Source organism: Artibeus jamaicensis, unplaced genomic scaffold (assembly GCF_021234435.1).
Source record: "Artibeus jamaicensis isolate MK-2021 breed Jamaican fruit bat unplaced genomic scaffold, CSHL_Jam_final contig_384, whole genome shotgun sequence".
NCBI classification, from domain to species: Eukaryota; Metazoa; Chordata; class Mammalia; order Chiroptera; family Phyllostomidae; genus Artibeus; species Artibeus jamaicensis.
Genome location: NW_026521810.1, coordinates 11,336,560 through 11,356,660, shown reverse-complemented (window position 1 = coordinate 11,356,660; position 20,101 = coordinate 11,336,560). Strand labels below are relative to the sequence as shown.

Sequence of the window (20,101 nt, the reverse complement as noted above, 5' to 3'; positions counted from 1 at the left end):
GTGCTCACAAAGACAGCAGCTTTTCCCTAGTTTCTTTGAAGTGAACCTCCTTTTATTTTTTATTTTTGGAAACCTACAAATGGAGGCTTCCTTGGAAACAGATGAATTTTGTAGTTTCCAGACTCAGAAGATAAACAAAGCAATTTCTCTTCCTTCCCCACCCCCACCCATTAAATAACCTCCGGCCACAGTCTGAGCTCTCTCTGCTCCCCGCCCCCACCCCCCGCTGGGGTGAGGTGGGAGGTGGCGGAGGGCGGCTGGGCTGGGGCTCCAGGGTTGGGGAGGCCAGTGAGGCAGGAGTGGGGGAGGGGTGAAGGGGTTGGGAGGGGCCAGTTGGTAGCCACGGGAGGAGAGGGGGGGGCAGGTAGAGAATTTCACATGCATGCTGCACACACAAAATGTCCCCAGTGGAACCAGGCAAGAGGACTGTTTAAAAAATGAAAAAGGAAAGAAAGAAAAAGTACTGCTTCATCAGCTAAAAAGCAGTCGTGTTCTTTTCTGGTTTGATGTCAGCTCGAAGTGCTGGCTTGGAATTGCCCGCGGCACTGTTGGGCCCCTGCCCACACAGCAGGCAGACAGCTTTCTCTGCCAGCAACAGGCTTTTAATAAAACAGGATGCTGTCCCACCACTAAGGCCACTGAAGACTCTGGAAAACGGTCCCGATTCATGCGCGTCCCCGCCCCCAGCGCAGTAGTTGTCTGTTCCTTTGGGGACCCTGCTCTGGCCTGCCTGAACTGGGACTTGCTGCGTGCGTGTTTGCTGGCAGCCACCCAGTCCCTGGAGCTGCTTCTGCTGGGTTCTCACCATTTGTGAAGTGAGCGGCGGCTCCCTTGCTAATTCTACACGTGCATTCTAACTTTCGTCAAGGCTCCAGCCCTGACCGTTCAAACAGGATGGGTTCTGAAAGAAGGAGCTGGCTTTTGCAGGCAGATGAAGGCACGGGATCCCCACCTTCCCAGAGCAGCTTCTAAGGAGCCATGGCAGGCCTGGATCTGCACCGGACTTGCCATCTTGAGTGTGACAACTTTAGCATTTTGGGGCGCTTCCCTTGGCATTTCGCCTTCTCCCCACTTAGAATGAGATGGAATGTTTTCATTTGGGAAAGCAGTTACTGACGTTTTTCAAGTGCAGTCTGTAATAAAAGTCTGACCCCTGGGCGAGCTCCCAGGCTGCCATCTGCAGTTGCAGCTCCAGGCCAGCACTGCCCAGGGCACCTTTCTTGGGCTCCACACCACCTTTTGCTCTGAAGCATCGGTACTGATTCTGCAAGTCCCCCCGGGAGTGTTACCCTGCTCCCCGGGCACCAGTAATGGACTCCTTTCCCGGCCTTGCTCTCGTGTACAGAGGTGGGTGAGCACCAAAGCTGCGGCCGGGAGTGGAGGCACGCCATTAGCAGGTGGACTTTTATGAACTCTGGCACCAGTGAGAGGTCATTGTCATTGATAGGAAAGGTGTAACAAGTTAGATTCTAGACAGCTTGGATTCCATCCCCGAATCGGCCCTGTCTTTCTGAATAGCGTTGCACAACTTGTGTGACTTGGTTTTCTCACTTGTGAAATGTGGAGGCGTTTGAGGCCTGCGGCCATCAGCCTCTGCTGCCTCCCTATTACATTACTGCATCCACGTGGACATTTTGAACCCCTACAGCATCTCTCCTAGCTCCCAGGTGGGAAGCCCAGGCAGAGATGGCACTAAGCAAAGACCTGGGATGGTTTCTAAGTGTTCTTCTGGGTGTGATAGTCTGTGAGTCTAAATCCAATATATTTCTATTCACTTTGATGTTCTGGGGAGGAATGGAAGGAACCTGTGTTATGGTGCTTTCAATCCTTCTTTCACTTGAGCTTGTGACTTTGGAAGAGAAAGAAGGGGAGAGGAAGCATGCAGAGGGAACATCTGGGCACGGGGATGGTGTCAGAGTGAAGAGTAGTGTCTCCTGGGCCACAGCCAGATCCGCCCAGAACAGTGGGGTCCTGGCAGGAGGTGGGATGTACTAACCAAATCCAAGAAGAGCTGCAGGAGGCTCGCCAGTGTGACCCGAGAGGGTTTAAATGGAAACTTCAGAGGGAGAAAGGAAAAAGCCCAAGGAAATCTGTAAAACCAGGAAAGATGCGGCGCAGCACAGGAACATTGGCTAGGGCTCTGGACAGCAAAAGGAGTGGCTCTTGCTGGCTCGAGCAGAAGGGCAGGGCCTGCACTGGCAGCTACAGAGGTGCTCATGGAGTCAACAGGAGAGCTCAGTTCAGAACAGGAGGAGCAGGCTCAGCCCCAGACAGGAACTCTGGGACTGTCCGGTGCCTCTTTGGGGAAGGAAAGGGCTGCCTTGCTGCTTCTGAGGCTGCTGGACTCAGCTCAGCCCGGGGCTGCTCTGGGCAGGGGAGGAGGTGTTGTGGACAACAGTGTGGCCATCCTTCTGCCTCCACTCAGGTGCACAGACCCTGGACTCCCATTCCATGGAGACTGCACGATGGTCAAGGCCGTGCCACAAGGGGACATCAAGTTGCAAAAAAGAAAGGGGCCGTGGATCCTAGATCACTGACCGTATAGTTCCTGACACCGTATGTGAGAGGAGGGCCAGCCCACAACCACAGTGAGAGAGCGACTAGACCTGTACTAGGACAGGGTGAGTGTCTGTCTCATAGAAATAGAAGCAAACATCAAATTTGGCAGGCCTGCGGGGCAGGGTGGAAAGGTGACGCCAAGGTGTGAAAAGCTCATCTCTGAGGCTGGGTAGAGTCAAAGGGTAAAGACAGACACTTAACTACCAGCCATCGGGACCACCACGCTGAGTGGAGCACAGGAAGGTGCTGGCGGATGTCACACAAGAGTCAAGGCTGGGACCATCCAGACCTGAGGACGGGGCTCAGGGTCATCTGTCTCCACACCGGTGGGGTGTGTCTTGCCGGAGAGAGCTGCGTGTGAAGGTCTAGCTGCCCTCCATTGCAGAGTGGATGACGTGCCCAGGAGTGTCAGCGATGCCACTCACTGTCAGGAAAGCTCACGAGCTCTCCTGTTGAGGAAGAAAATCTTCCACATTTACAGCAGGGCTCCCCTCACCTCGTCCAGGGGCCAGTTCCCGAGGCAGGGGCCCAGTCCACGTTCTGCGTTCTGCCTTCTCATCATGGTCCTGCCAGGCCGGGGCAGAGGGGACGGGCTCAGTGCTGCCACCACCAGCTCGCCACCACACGAGGCGGCAGTGGAGCCACAGGGAGACCTGCGTCCTGGCGGCGTTAACAGGGCTCTGAACCCGGCTGCATCCGAAAGGTCGACCTTTGGGTCTTGCTTGGTGGCTAGCCTTTGGGGAAAATTCTCTGAGCCAACAGATTCTCTTTTTGTGTCTAAGCCAGTTTGAGTTGGGTTTCTATCACTTGTCACCAGAAAAGGTTCCAATAATAGGTAGATAATAATACCGATATTCACCACAACTCTGCACTGTTTCTTTGATAACGACTCCAGGAAGTAAATGCTATTATCGTGCCCTGTTTGATAAGAAGAAACTGAGGCATGGAAAGAATGGGCACAGTCTCCTGATGTTAACCTGAAGGACTGGCCCTCAAGTCCACACAGATCCCAAGTGAGACAAGTGATGGGGAACCCCACCCCCATCTGCTTATATAAGGGTGACTAAGCCCGTAAGGGACAAAGAGAGAAGATACCTAGAAAGAGCCCAATGTGGCTGTGACGGGTGGGCCCTGGTGCTCTCAGGTCTTTAGAAAGGCGTGCCCAACCATAAATCGCGATACATTTGTAAGATGAAATCTTACACAGACATTAAGTGTGTGTAGAAGACTACTTTCCTAATGAAAACAGCCTTAGATGTTATGGTACCAATATTGTAGAGGAAAATAAACACAGGTGCAGAAAAAATGCTAAAATTTTGTTTTTCTTTCTAGTGGCTACCACTAGGTGATAAGCTTACAGGTGATTAAAAAAAAAAATGAAAGCCATTAGGACTAAAAGAAGTAAAAAAATGATACTGAGGCTCACCTGAGTCAATAGAGCAAAGTGCCCCACGTTGTGTCCCGGGACTGCAAACTGGCACGTTTGATGGCTGGGAAGCTCAGCTTACATGAAACAGTTGAAGAAGACAAGTTTTGTGTCCTGGAAGAGATAGGTTTTGTGGGGGCTGTGACATCTGTCTGTACATATTTGACAGATGTCCGTCAGGGCGTGTCCTGATGTTACCCTTGGAACAGCACATCGCCTGCCTCTCATGGAAGAGGAACAGGACTATTAAGTCCTAATGAACTCGGGGCCACACTCAAACCCTTGGGGAGACCTTGCCAGCGCTGGTGGGTCTCTGGGCCCAGGGGCAGGCATGCACCCCCTCTTCTGAGGTTCCTGTGGAACCGTCTCAGGCTCTGTATGGGGTCTGGATTTGATTGCTTTTTTTCTCTTTAAGATGAACATCTGCAAATTGATGAATCCTGGGGCAATTGTAAAAGCCCGTGTAACCATCAACAGACTCAGGATTCAAAAGGGGGTTACCATCGTCCTCAGGGTTATCCTACCAAGAAAAATGAACGTTGGGTTTATTTCTGAGCCCTTCCACCCTGCTGCTCTGTGCCACGCTGTAGCAGAGACGAAACACACTCAGAATTTGCTTCATTGCAGCTCAGTTAAATTGGAATAACTTCTCAGTGGGCCAGCCCTGTAAAAGCTGGGTTCCCAAGAAGCAGGTAACCTGGTGACACAGATCAGATCTGAAAGGAGGGTGGGTCTCTAAGTCGGAGTCGAATCTTCATCGGTGAGGATAGCAGTAGTCAAGGTGCCTGTGAGGAAAATGTTGCAGGCGGGCAAGCACGGACGTCTGTCACACGTGCTGCTGAGGGGACGGGCTGTGAGCTGAGCTGCTTGTGGCCACCTCGCAGCCGTGTCTAGGGGAGGGCCCTTGGGAGCACTGAAGGAGACGAGGAGACGGGACAGAGGTGGGGTGACTGAGACCCAGCCCTTTTAGCGTCATCGATTTGGCCAGACCAGGTTAACTGGTAAATGTCTCTTAGCTACTCTGAGTTAGCTTCCTTCCCTCGCAGCTCAGATGTCTGGACTTTTTACTGCTTACCTTCAAACCACCGTGGTTCTTCCTGCAAGGGAAGCGGACTGATGGGAGGTTGAAGTGGGATGGAATGGGAAGTGAAGCAAACTGGAAAGTTGTATTTCTAAAAGCAAGGAGCATTTTCTCTGTACTTAAACCACAGATAAAAAGTTTTGGGCATGTTTCCTGGTCCGAGCTTCCGAGCAATGCATATGTGTGGCTCATGTAAAAGCACTTCTGGCTCCGCCAGGTGGCTCAGTTGGTTGGAGCGTCCTTCCATTCACCAAAGGGTTGTGGGTTTGATCCCCAGTTAAGGTGCTTATGGGAGGCAACCAATTGATGTTTCTCTTTCACATCAGTGTTTCTCTCTCTCTCTCTCAGCTTAATAAGCATATCCTCAGGTGACGATTTCAAAAAAAAATTTTTTTAAAAAAACCCTGGTTTCTGTAGCTCAGTGGACTGAGTATGGGCTTGCAAACCAAAGTGTTACCAGTTCAATTCCCAGTCAGGGCACATGCCTGGGTTGCAGGCCAGGTCCCCAGCAGGGGGTGCGTAAGAGGCAACCACACATTGTGTTTCTCTCTCTTTCTCCTTCCTTTCCCTACTCTCTAAAAATAAATAAATAAAATCTTTAAATTTAAAAAAAAAAACACTTTGCTCCTCAGAGTCAAAACCCCAGAGAAGGCCATGTGCCAGCAAGGCTGCTGAGGAGAGGGTCCCGGGGGCCGGGGAGAGGGGTCTCATCAATGGGGAGAGAGGGCCATTCGGGGAATAGCACGGGGTCAATAGGGCAGCCATCTGAAAAAAGAAAGGTCAATCTATACTTCAATTATCTATCTGAACAAAATCTACATAGATCAAATATTTACATGTAAAAATAAAACCATAAAAACTCTAAGAGAAAATAATCACTACTTTTTCACTTTGGAGGGAGGAATGCCTTTATTAGCAGAAACACAAAATACAAACCAAAAGGGGAAAACAATGGTTAAAAATGACTATATAACAATCAGTTTTTCTTTACACAGTCAAAACTACCATAACCAAAGTCAAAATGCAAATACCAAACTGAGAAAAACTACTTTAATCAATATCACAAGGTGCAAATATCTCTAATACATAAACACTGAGAAATCAATGAAAGACCAACAATCAGACAGAAAATGGGAAAGGATGTGAACTGGAGAGACATTCAGGGTGGGATCAGGAAGCCCCTGAGCTTCGAGGAAACACTCAGCACCCTCCATGAGAAGACAAAGGCAGTTCCCATTTCCCACCTTTCAGAGAGTGATCACAGGACATGTTCAACAAGACATCTGGAACCGGTACTTTCATTCATCCTGGGTGTTTGCAGAATAGTACGATTCTGATGGAGGGCAATTTGACAACATCTGTCAAAACCACACACACATTTATCCCCTAACTGGGGACTCTGCCTCTGAGAATGTGTCTATAGAGTCTCACACAGGTGTGAGCAGTGGGATGTATAAAAATGTTTAGGCAGCATCACTCGTGTTTGCCAAAGACAGGATGCAACACAAATATCTAATGTTCTGAAACCAGTTAAATAAACCATGGCACAGTCTGCTACTCTTAATGTAACAAAATATAGTCACCTTGGCACTGAAGAGCCATCTAACTGCCAGTGGATGTTAAGAGCGAGTTCTCCGGCCCAGGCACTGGAGACTATCCTGGTCCCTCTGGAAGGGTTTGGTCTCCACTCAACCACCTTAGGCCCCACAAGAGGCTGGCTGTCAGGTGGGTTACAGCGGAGGGGTGGCCCTGGCCTACATGAACTTGACCACAGACTCTTACAAATGGTTGGGCAGAGACTGTTTTCAGATGGGCCAACAAAGGATTGAGTGAGAGGCCTGGAGTGGCTCCTCTGTGGATGAGCTTACCTGTGTGTGAGTGTGTGTGCATTCATGCTGTGGTTGTGCACACGTGAGTATGTGTGCTGTGTGAATGCAGGCACATGTACTGTGGTGATTCTGCGTGTGTGAATGTGCAAGGCCCTGTGATTGTGCACCTGCACACACACATGTACGAGCATACACACTTGTGAGCACGCACACAGACACAATGGTTGTGTCGTGCACACACGTGAATGTGCACACACATGCCATGTGCAAGCACATGTGCTGGGTGGTATGTGTGCAATGGTGTGGGCACACGTGTGTACCCCATACACATGCATACACACGTTCTCGGTTGTGCATGACTGTGCAGGCACATGTGTGTACCATGTACACATGCATTTCCATGTGCTGTGGTTGTGTGTGACTGTGTAGGCACCCCCCACAGCTGCACACATCTCGTCTGTGGTCTGACTAGAATTCTTTCCAAAACTCACCACTTATTGGAGTTTTTACCAAAGAAAGACCTAGAGAAAATGGCCCCCTGCCATGTGAGATCAAAGCAGCTGGTGCCCGGAGTGGCAAATGGGACTGACTCCTGGGAAGAGACTCTGCCCGTGGAGATGGGAAACGGAGCTGACCCGCCAGCGGGTAGGGAAGCAGACCGTTTCCTGCGCCTTTGGTGTCGGGCCCCTGAGGGCCTGGCTTGGGCATTCCTTCTCTGCCCACTTCCCTGGCTCAGAGGAAGGATTCTGTGGGCCCACACTGGGCAGGAAGCACAGCTGCTGGCATTGTCAGTTAAGGACAAAGTGGAGAGGACTTTCTTAAAGAGCGAGACAGAGAGGGAGGGAGGAGGGACTGTAAACAGACAGGAGGGGGAAGGGAGCCTGGTGGTACTTGGGAGAGGGAATGAGGGGGACTAATGAAGCGTTTTTCCTGGGGGCAGAAAGTTTGGAAGCAGCAGCCAGAGCGGGTTTGTTAAACATGAACTGTATGGTGGTATGCAGAGGACTTTTTCTGAAAAGACAAAATATTGCCACAGTCCCAGTAGCAGGTCCTGTACTCCTGGCATACACAGGTGGGTAGAAAGAGCATCAGAAAGGGGGTCAGTTGGCCCAAAGCTGGCAGATGCATGTGGAGGCATGTGTGTATGTGTTGGGGTGAGGGGAAACTGGAAGGAGCCCCGAGTGGTGCAACTGTTTTTCTCCTGAAGGCTAAAATTCATGGGCCGGTAGCCAACAGCCACATTAGGATAAGAAATGTAATCTGTTTATAATAAGTTTGCAAAGTCCATCTTGTTGGTGCAATGAGTGTGCAGAGCACCATAGCCCACGAGTTGCCCACCTTGGCCTGGTATTCATGGCAAGCACACCGGAGCTAACAGGTGGTGTTTGCAAAGCCCGTCCTGCTTCCTTTCTCAACCCTCCACTTTTGTGTGGATGGATAAACACGTTCCCAAAGAGAAGAGCTGAAGTGTCTGAGAGTCAGCGGAAGCCGCTGCTCCCTCCGGGCTCGTGCCACTGCTGCTACCGTAGCACAGACTTGGAGTGACCTCTCCAGTCTGGAAGGCACCCCAGACATCTTGCTCATCCCGCCCATGAGGGAGCCCAGGTCCCTGCAAATATCCTCCTCCTAGGTCCTGGGCCCTGCTAGGTCTCCCCACTCTGGACAAATGGGGCTGCTGCCACCATGTGCCTCCGCTCATGGCAAGATTCTGGGTCTACAGTGCCCCCCACTTCTCAGAACGACAGCAAATGACAACAGCAGCCAGCATGCGCGGGGCACCGACTGTGAGCCTGGCACCACCCCAGCACTTCACGCGCATGCCCCACCGTACCCACCCGCAGCCTCCCCGGGAGCCTCCATCGCTACCCCACTGCACAGATGCGGGAAGGAAGCTGGCGCTCTTAAGCAACTTGCCCAAACTCCCACCACGAGTGGGGTTCGGGTGCAGTCTGGGTTTGAACTCAGATTTTTCCAATCCCCAAATCCCAGCTCTTTTCCATCAATCCCTGATATTCTCTCCCTCCCACACAGATTCCCCCGAGGCTTCTCTCTCAGAGCCTTCCGGGTCTCCTGGCATCCCCCCCTCCCTTCCTTCCAACCTCTACAAACTCACATCCCCCAGGGTACTCCATCCCTCCACGTGGAATCAAGTAAACAATAAACTATGATGATTAGAATCAAGGGCATTTTCAGCCAGACCCGCTTGCACTCCCGCTTCAGCCTCACTCTAACCCTGGGAGAATTCTGTAGGGATAGGGGCACCCTGCCCACCCACAGGCGCTGCAAAAGGTAAATGGGATAAAGCAGGAACAGGCAGTGCGTGCACATGAGCAGCAATGTAAGGGCGAGTGGTGACGGTGACAAGTGCGGTGAGGAGGACATGTGCTGGGTGTCTCACCACCAGTTTCACTCTTTCCCCGTCTTCTGACTTCTCCCACCCAGGGTGGTGTCTTGAGAAAGCCAAGCAGATAGCTAAGACTTACATTTGTGCCTAAGTGTTAACAAACTCTTCCACAGTGTCGGTGGAGACCATCTAGGGAGCCCGGGCTTCCACCCACACCCTCAGCAGTAACAGGGCTCTCCTCCCTCCCCACCAGGTGCAATCAGAGGAGGCCTGGGGGGGCCAAGACTCCTCTACCTCTCAGGGCTAATGAGGTCATGTGAGCAATAGCCATGAGGCACGCTGACCCCTCCGTTTGAGGGAACCATTAGTGGAGGCCCGGTGAGAGCTGGAACTTCTACCCACACGGAGCAGTATGGTGGAGGCTCCTTCCGACCCTGTACCTCTGTGTTGACAAAGGCTGACTGTGGGACCAGGACTCCCACCCCCACGTGGCAGTACAGAGGCAGCTCCGGACCACTCCCACCTCCCCTGCCGGAGCAGTGTCAGAGAAGCTTAATATAAGATCCACAGCCTCATCACATAATACCCAAAATGTCCAGGTTTCTACAGAAAATCACTCACCATGCCAAAAACCAGGATCACTTTAAACTGTATGAAAACAACCAATTAATAATCATCAACCCCAAGATGACAGAGACGTTGAAATGATCTGACAAATGTTTTAAAGCAAACACCGTAAGAATGCTTCAAAGAGCAATGGTAAATACTCTTAAGTGAAAAAAAAAAAGTCCCAGACAAGAAAGTTAAAATAGAAAGAAGAGCCAATAGAAATTTTAGAATTGAAAAAAGTAGTAACCCAAGGAACAGTAATAGCCACCCACCTCCATGGAGTTACTCCACAGAAGAACAGGCAGGACACACAGCAGAATAGACAGACACACAGCAGAACAGGCAGGACACACAGCAGAACGGACAGGACACACAGAACAGACAGGACACACAGCATAGACAGGACACACAGCAGAACAGACAGACACTCAGCAGAATAGACAGGACACAGAATAGACAGGACACAGCAGAACAGACAGGACACACAGAATAGACAGGACACACAGAATAGACAGGACACACAGCAGAACAGACAGGACACACAGCAGAATAGACAGGACACACAGCAGAACAGACAGGACACACAGCAGAACAGACAGACACACAGCAGAATAGACAGGACACACAGAATAGACAGGACACACAGAACAGACAGGACACACAGAATAGACAGGACACACAGCAGAACAGAGAGACACACAGCAGAATAGACAGGACACACAGCAGAATAGACAGGACACACAGAATAGACAGGACACACAGAACAGACAGGACACACAGAATAGACAGGACACACAGCAGAACAGGCAGGACACACAGCAGAACAGACAGGACACACAGAACAGACAGGACACACAGCAGAACAGACAGGACACACAGCAGAATAGACAGGACACACAGCAGAACAGACAGACACACAGAACAGGCAGGACACACAGAACAGACAGGACACACAGCAGAACAGGCAAGACACACAGCAGACCGGACAGACACACAGCAGAACAGACAGACACACAGCAGAATAGACAGGACACACAGAATAGACAGGACACAGCAGAAAAGACAGACACACAGCAGAACAGACAGACACACAGCAGAATAGACAGGACACACAGAATAGACAGGACACAGCAGAAAAGACAGACACACAGCAGAACAGACAGGACACACAGCAGAACAGACAGACACACAGCAGAACAGACAGGACACACAGAATAGGCAGGACACACAGAATAGACAGGACACACAGAATAGACAGGACACAGCAGAACAGACAGACACACAGCAGAACAGACAGGACACACAGCCGAATAGACAGGACACACAGAACAGGCAGGACACACAGAACAGACAGGACACACAGAATAGACAGGACACACAGCAGAATAGACAGGACACACAGAACAGACAGGACACACAGCAGAACAGACAGACACACAGAATAGACAGGACACAGCAGAATAGACAGGACACACAGAATAGACAGGACACACAGCAGAATAGACAGGACACACAGAATAGACAGGACACACAGAATAGACAGGACATACAGCAGAACAGACAGGACACACAGAATAGACAGGACACACAGAATAGACAGGACACACAGAATAGACAGGACACATAATAGACAGGACACACAGAATAGACAGGACACACAGAACAGACAGGACACACAGAATAGACAGGACACAGCAGAACAGACAGACACACAGCAGAACAGACAGGACACACAGCCGAATAGACAGGACACACAGAACAGACAGGACACACAGAATAGACAGGACACACAGCAGAATAGACAGGACACACAGAACAGACAGGACACACAGCAGAACAGACAGACACACAGAATAGACAGGACACAGCAGAATAGACAGGACACACAGAATAGACAGGACACACAGCAGAACAGACAGGACACACAGAACAGATAGGACACACAGCAGAACAGACAGACACACAGAATAGACAGGACACAGCAGAATAGACAGGACACACAGAATAGACAGGACACACAGCAGAATAGACAGGACACACAGAATAGACAGGACACACAGCAGAACAGACAGGACACACAGAATAGACAGGACACACAGCAGAACAGAGAGACACACAGCAGAATAGACAGGACACACAGAATAGACAGGACACACAGAACAGACAGGACACACAGAACAGACAGGACACACAGAATAGACAGGACACACAGCAGAACAGAGAGACACACAGCAGAATAGACAGGACACACAGAATAGACAGGACACACAGAACAGACAGGACACACAGCAGAATAGACAGGACACACAGCAGAACAGACAGACACACAGAACAGGCAGGACACACAGAACAGACAGGACACACAGCAGAACAGGCAAGACACACAGCAGAACAGACAGACACACAGCAGAACAGACAGACACACAGCAGAATAGACAGGACACACAGAATAGACAGGACACAGCAGAAAAGACAGACACACAGCAGAACAGACAGACACACAGCAGAATAGACAGGACACACAGAATAGACAGGACACAGCAGAAAAGACAGACACACAGCAGAACAGACAGGACACACAGCAGAACAGACAGACACACAGCAGAACAGACAGGACACACAGAATAGGCAGGACACACAGAATAGACAGGACACACAGAATAGACAGGACACAGCAGAACAGACAGACACACAGCAGAACAGACAGGACACACAGCCGAATAGACAGGACACACAGAACAGGCAGGACACACAGAACAGACAGGACACACAGAATAGACAGGACACACAGCAGAATAGACAGGACACACAGAACAGACAGGACACACAGCAGAACAGACAGACACACAGAATAGACAGGACACAGCAGAATAGACAGGACACACAGAATAGACAGGACACACAGCAGAATAGACAGGACACACAGAACAGACAGGACACACAGCAGAACAGACAGGACACACAGAATAGACAGGACACACAGAATAGACAGGACACACAGCAGAATAGACAGGACACATAATAGACAGGACACACAGAATAGACAGGACACACAGAACAGACAGGACACACAGAATAGACAGGACACAGCAGAACAGACAGGACACACAGAATAGACAGGACACATAATAGACAGGACACACAGAATAGACAGGACACACAGAACAGACAGGACACACAGAATAGACAGGACACAGCAGAACAGACAGACACACAGCAGAACAGACAGGACACACAGCCGAATAGACAGGACACACAGAACAGACAGGACACACAGAATAGACAGGACACACAGCAGAATAGACAGGACACACAGAACAGACAGGACACACAGCAGAACAGACAGACACACAGAATAGACAGGACACAGCAGAATAGACAGGACACACAGAATAGACAGGACACACAGCAGAACAGACAGGACACACAGAACAGATAGGACACACAGCAGAACAGACAGACACACAGAATAGACAGGACACAGCAGAATAGACAGGACACACAGAATAGACAGGACACACAGCAGAATAGACAGGACACACAGAATAGACAGGACATACAGCAGAACAGACAGGACACACAGAATAGACAGGACACAGCAGAATAGACAGGACACACAGAATAGACAGGACACACAGCAGAATAGACAGGACACACAGAATAGACAGGACACACAGAATAGACAGGACATACAGCAGAACAGACAGGACACACAGAATAGACAGGACACACAGAATAGACAGGACACACAGCAGAATAGACAGGACACATAATAGACAGGACACACAGAACAGACAGGACACACAGAATAGACAGGACACACAGCAGAATAGACAGGACACATAATAGACAGGACACACAGAACAGACAGGACACACAGAACAGACAGGACACACAGAATAGACAGGACACAGCAGAACAGACAGACACACAGCAGAACAGACAGGACACACAGCCGAATAGACAGGACACACAGAACAGACAGGACACACAGAATAGACAGGACACACAGCAGAATAGACAGGACACACAGAATAGACAGGACACACAGCAGAACAGACAGGACACACAGAACAGATAGGACACACAGCAGAACAGACAGACACACAGAATAGACAGGACACAGCAGAATAGACAGACACACAGCAGAACAGGCAAGACACACAGCAGAATAGACAGACACACAGCAGAATAGACAGGACACACAGAACAGGCAGGACACACAGAATAGGCAGGACACACAGCAGAACAGACAGGACACACAGCAGAATAGACAGGACACATCGCAGAACAGACAGACACACAGCAGAATAGACAGGACACACAGCAGAACAGACAGGACACACAGAACAGACAGGAAACACAGCAGAATAGACAGGACACACAGAATAGGCAGGACACACAGCAGAACAGACAGGACACACAGCAGAACAGACAGGACACACAGAACAGACAGGACACACAGCAGAATAGACAGGACACACAGAATAGGCAGGACACACAGCAGAACAGACAGGACACACAGCAGAACAGACAGGACACACAGCAAGCCAGAAGACAGGACAAAGGCAAACACCGATCTGCACGACACAGAGAAGAATACGGGCTGAGAGAAACAAACAGAGCTCAGGGACCTAGGGGCGATAGATATTAGAAGATCAAACTTTTGTGACATTGGAGTTCTGGAAAAGAGGGAAGAATTAGAAAACTGCTGAATTAAATAATGACTTAAAACTCCCCAAACTTGGCAAAAAACATAAGTTCACAGATTTAAGAAGCTGAACAAACCTCGAACAGAATAAACCCCCCCCAAAATGCATATTGAGACATTGCACACTCAAACTTCTGAAAGACAAGGAGAAAAAATACACTTCACCTATGGCAGGGGCAGTTTGAATGACACCGAGTTGTCATTAGAAACCATGGAAGCCAGGATAGTTTTAAATGCTGAAAGAAAAATCAAGGTATTCTCAGAGAAGGAAAAACTTAGGATATTTGTCACCAGCTGATCTACTATATAAGAATGGTTAAAGAAAGCTTTCCGAATAGAAAGAAAACAATAAAAGAAAACCTATGGGAAGATCAGTAACAAAGAAAGAACACAATAAGCAAAAATACTGCTAAACATCACAGACTTTCCTATCCCTCATGAGTTTTCTAAATTATGATGATGGTTGAGGCAAAAACTGTAACATTGTCTAAAGTGATCCTAAATGTAGGTAGAAGAAATATTGAAGACAACCATAGTATAAAGAGGTCAAAGGGATATAAAAAGAGGTGAGCAAGCATTCTACACTTCACTCAAACTTGTAAAATGATGACGTAAGAAAACTGTGGTCTCAGCAGATGCAGAAAAATCATCTGGTACTATGTAACAAATATTTCTGATAAGAATTCTCAGCAAACTAAGAATTGATGGGAAGTTCCTCCATGTGGAAGGGGGCACCCACTAAAACCTACAGCTAACATCATTCTTAATGGCAGAAGTCTGAGTACTCTCCTCCTAGGACCGGAAACCCTCAAGGTCCTGTTGCAATATAGTAAGAAACAGAAAGAGGTGAGCTCCAGCTTGGAAATGGAGAAGTAAAGTTGTCCTTATTTGCAGATAACACAAGAGTCTATGTAGAAAATTCTATAGAAACAAAAGCTACCAGAGCTGAAAAAGCGACTTTAGTAAAGATTCGGGATAGGAGATTAACATACAAAAAATCAACTATATTTCTGTATCCTTGCAATGAACAATTGGAAATTGAAATTTTTAAAATACCATTTATAACAGTATCAAAAAGTACAAAATACAGGGAAACTGACAGAAGATGGACAATATCAAGACATTGAAAACATTGCTGAGAGAAATTAAAGAGAACCTGAATAGATACATAATGTGCTCATGGGCCAGAAGGCTCAATTGTCTAGGTGTAAATTCTGAGGAAATTGATCTGTAAAGTCCAACTCAGCAGAGTTTTTGGTAGAAATTGACAAACTGATCCTAAAATCTCTATGGAGTTGCAAAGGATTTAAAATAATCACAACAATTCTGCAAAAACCAAAGTTGGAGAACTAACTGCTTGATTTCAACATTTATTATAAAATTATGGTCATCAGGACATGGGAGTAAAGATAAACATAAATGTCAATGGAACTTCAGAATAAAGAGTCCAAAAACAGACCCACTCATGTATGGACCACTGATTTCTGACAAAGTTGTCAAGTAAGGCAGTGGAGAAATGGTAGTCTTTTCAACAGAGGTTGAGGGAACACTGGGATATTCACAGGCAAAAAAGTGAGCTTTAATCCACACCTCATACCATAGATGAAAATTAATTCAAAACAGTCACCATCGATTAATAGATCTATAGCTTCTAGAAGAAAATAGAAGAAAATCTTTATGACCTTGGGCTAGGCAGAGATTTCTTAGATACAACACCAAAAGCGTAATCCATAAAATAATTGAGTACTTCTGGCCAGGATGGAGGCATAGGTAGATACACTTTGCCTCCTTGACCAACCAAAAGAAGGACAACAACACACTTTAAAATAAAAAAATAATCTGAACTTCCAGAAAACTAACCTGTATGGAAGTCCAACAACAAAGGAATTAAAAATGAAACATTCATTCGGGCTGGTAGGAGTGGTGGAGACAGGAAGCTGGGGTGCAGAGAATGCAAGGCAAGGTGGTGGCTGGAGGACTAGGTGAGTGAGGCGGCAGCTGGTGGTCCTGCATTTGAAAGTGGATAAACCAGAAGGAATGACTGAAGAGTGAGGCAGACCGCATAACCCAGGGTTCCAGTGTGGGGAACTAAAGCCTCAAAACCTTTGGCTGTAAAATCCTGAAGGAGTTGCAGCAGTAGGAGAGACTCCCAGCCTCACAAGAGAGTTTGTCAGAGAGATCCACAGGGTTCTAGACATACACAAACCCACACACCTGGGTATTAGCACCAGAAGGGCCCAGTTTGCTTGTGGGTAGCAGGGGAAATGACTGAAAGCCTGGCAAGAGCTGAGCAAGTGGCATTGGTTCCTCTCAGACCCCTCCCCAACGTGTAATGCCACAGTGCAGTGACCTGGGTTGCCCTGCCCTGGCGAACACGTAAGGCTCTACCTCTTACTACATAACAGGTGTACCTAGACCAAAAAATATGGCCTAAATAAAATAACAGATCAAAACTTCAAAAATAGAACTAATTGATAAAGAGATAGACAACCTATCAGATAAATAATCAGGATGCTCACAGAAATAGTTGAGTATGGTCACAAAATAGAGGAAAAAGTGAAGGCTATAAAAAGTGAAATGAAGGAAAAGGTATAGGGATGGAGCCAACAGTGATGGAAAGGAAACCAGAACTCAAATCAATGGTTTGGAGCAGAAGGAAGAAATAAACATTCAACGAGAGCAGAATGCAGAAACAAGAATTCAAAAAAATGAGGAGAAGCTTAGGAACCTCCAGAACAACTTGAAATATTTCAACATCTGAATCATAGGGGTGCCAGAAGAAGAGGAAGAGCAAGAAATTGAAAACTTATTTGAAAACATAATGAAGGAGAACTTCCCCAATATGGCAAAGGAAATAGACTTCCAGGAAGCCCAGGAAGCCCAGAGAGTCCCAAAGAAGTTGGACCCAAGAAGGAACACACCAAGGCACATCATCATTAACTTACCCAAGATTAAAGATAGGGAGAGAATCTGAAAAGCAGCAAGAGAAAAGGAGACAGTTTCCTACAAAGGAGTTCTCATAAGACTATCAGCTGATTTCTCAAAAGAAATCGTATAGGCAAGGAGGGACTGGAAAGAAGTATTCTGACTCATGAAAGGCAAGGACCTCCATCCAAGATTGCTCTATCCAGCAAAGCTTTCATTTAGAATGAAAGGGCAGATAAAGTGCTTCCCAGAGAAGTTCAAGTTAAAGGAGTTCTGTATCACCAAGCTCTTATTATATTAAATGTTAAAGGGACTTATCTAAGAAAAAAAGATGAACAGTAAAATGACAACAAACCCACAACTATCAACAACTGAACCTAAAAATTACAAAAACAAAAACAAACTAAGCAAACAACTAGAACAGGAACAGAATCACAGCAATGTAGATCATATGGAAGGTTATCAGCTGGGAGGGGAAGGGGAGAGGATGGGGAAAAAAGTACAGGGAATAAGAAGCATAAATGGTAGGTAGAAAATAGATGGAGGGAGGTTAAGAATAGTTTAGAAAATGGAGAAGCCAAAGAGCTTATATACATGACCCATGGACATGAACCAAGAGCAGGGAATGCTGATGGGAGGGGGATGCAGGGCAGAGGGGAAAAAGGGGAGAAAAAATGGGACAACTGTCACAGCATAATCAATAGAATATATGTAAAAATGATTAATGTTTTATTTCTTAAGCTTAATGTTAAATGTCATAAATTTTATTAAAACATGACACATACATAGTCTGTACATTTTTGCATGGTCAATTTCACATTAAATTATTTTAAAATAAAATTATGTTGAAAGAAACAATAATTGATATACTGGATTTCTTCAAAATAAAACCAAAGTCATTGTTACAAAATGAAAAGATAAGCTATAAACTGGGAGAAAACATCTGCAAATCATATATTTAATAATGGGCTTGTATCCATAATATGTGAAGAACTCCCAAAATTCAGTAAGAAATCAAACAACCCAATTAAAAAATGGGCAAAAGAAAGGAATTCGGGAGTACAAATTAATATTGTGAAGACTGTGTGTGGTATAAGATTTACTAGATTCACTGGGGGATCACCCTGCAAGGTGTATAAAAGTCTAATCACTGCTGTACACCTGAAAGTAATATAACATTGCATATCAATTGTAGTTGAAAAGCAAAATTAAAAATAATTTTAAATTGGCAAAATATTTAAATACACATATCACCGAAGACAGAAATGACAAACAAGTGTATACAAGATGCTCCTTAGTGACTAATGATGCAGAGTCATCAGAGGGATGCAAATTAAATCACAAGGAGACATCATTATGCAGCAATTAGCATGATGGCGATAACGGATAGAATGACTGACCGACTGACAGACTGACCGAAGCAGGCACGCCTGAGGACATGGAGCAACCGGAACCCTCACACACACTGCTAATGGGTTTTTAGAAAGAGCAGGGCTGCCTTGACTCAGTCTTTTCAAACCCCGTTCAAGGAACCGCTGTCTTAATTTCTTCCCAGCCCAGTTTCCTTGCTGCAGGGTCATTGTCCAGCCAGCTTTCCAGCATCACACGGGTCCTTCCAGCAGTCGTGAGCTTTTCATTTCAAGCACTTGGAGTTGGTCTAGCTGCTTAGAAACCATCTTTCTGGCGTTTTCTGTGAGGCATCAGACTACCAAGTTAGTGTGGTGTGTTCAGCACTGCCCAGCGCTTTTAGGTTTGCTTGTTTGCTGGTTTTGAAGTGTTTTGAAAAGCGACATTGTTTGTGCCCAACTAAATGAAAGAGAAAAAAGGCACTCGACACTTCTGGACAGTTTTGTTCTACTAGCGAGTATTTTTTGTGAATGCTCACCTGAGGATATGTTTATTGACTTTAGAGAGAAAGAAAGGGTGTTGGGGAGGAGGGAGGGAGGGGGAGGGGGGAGAGAGAGAGAACATCCCTGTGGACGAGCTGAAAGAGAAACATCAAATCAATGGGCTCCCTCCAACCCTCAACGTTTCGCTGTGTGGGAGGACGGTCCAAGCGACTGAGCCAACGGGCCAGGGTTCTTCTGGACAGTTTTTTGAGGATTAAATACAGCCTCGGGGGTGTCTGCTCCGCAGCACATTTCTGCTTGTTTCTGTCCAAGTCAGAGGCGAGCCCTGCCAGGAAGGACCTGCGCTAAGCTGATGAAACTCAGTCAGGCCCTTGCGCAGGGAACCCTGCGGTTTTTCGGTCTTTGGAGGTTCTCCCCGCTGGGCCCTGGGGGAGAGGACTCCCTCCAGGAGGAGGTGCTTTTCCCCAAAGTATCTTCCGTGTCCAGCCCAGGGGAGCGGTTTGCAGTTCGCACGCGCCTTACTGTGAAACCCCAGCACCCAGGTGGGCGCTCGAGCACGCAGGTGGGGTGCGCGGTGCGGGCCGAGCCAGGCTCGCAGGTGTGCGCGCCTCGCGGTAACCGTGGGCGACCGCGCCCGGAACTTTGACGAACTCGGGCTGCCAGCTCTTCTCCGCTGCCTTTTACTTCCCCTAAAGTAATTCTGAGGCGTTTCAGTCCCTCTGAAATGACCGGCGAAAAGTCTCTAGAGCTAAAGTGAATCAATCGGG

At 47.7% G+C, this 20,101-nt stretch overlaps 1 long non-coding RNA gene across 1 annotated transcript in view; it reads right to left on the bottom strand.

Annotated features, from left to right (window-relative positions):
* Positions 1-18,419: 18,419 nt before the first annotated feature.
* Positions 18,420-20,101, bottom strand: part of LOC119062741 (uncharacterized) — a 106,934-nt gene continuing 105,252 nt past the window's right edge. Inside the window, exon 3 of the long non-coding RNA XR_005085037.2 lies at positions 18,420-20,082. This is a non-coding gene — a long non-coding RNA (uncharacterized LOC119062741). The remainder of the gene's footprint in view (positions 20,083-20,101) is intronic.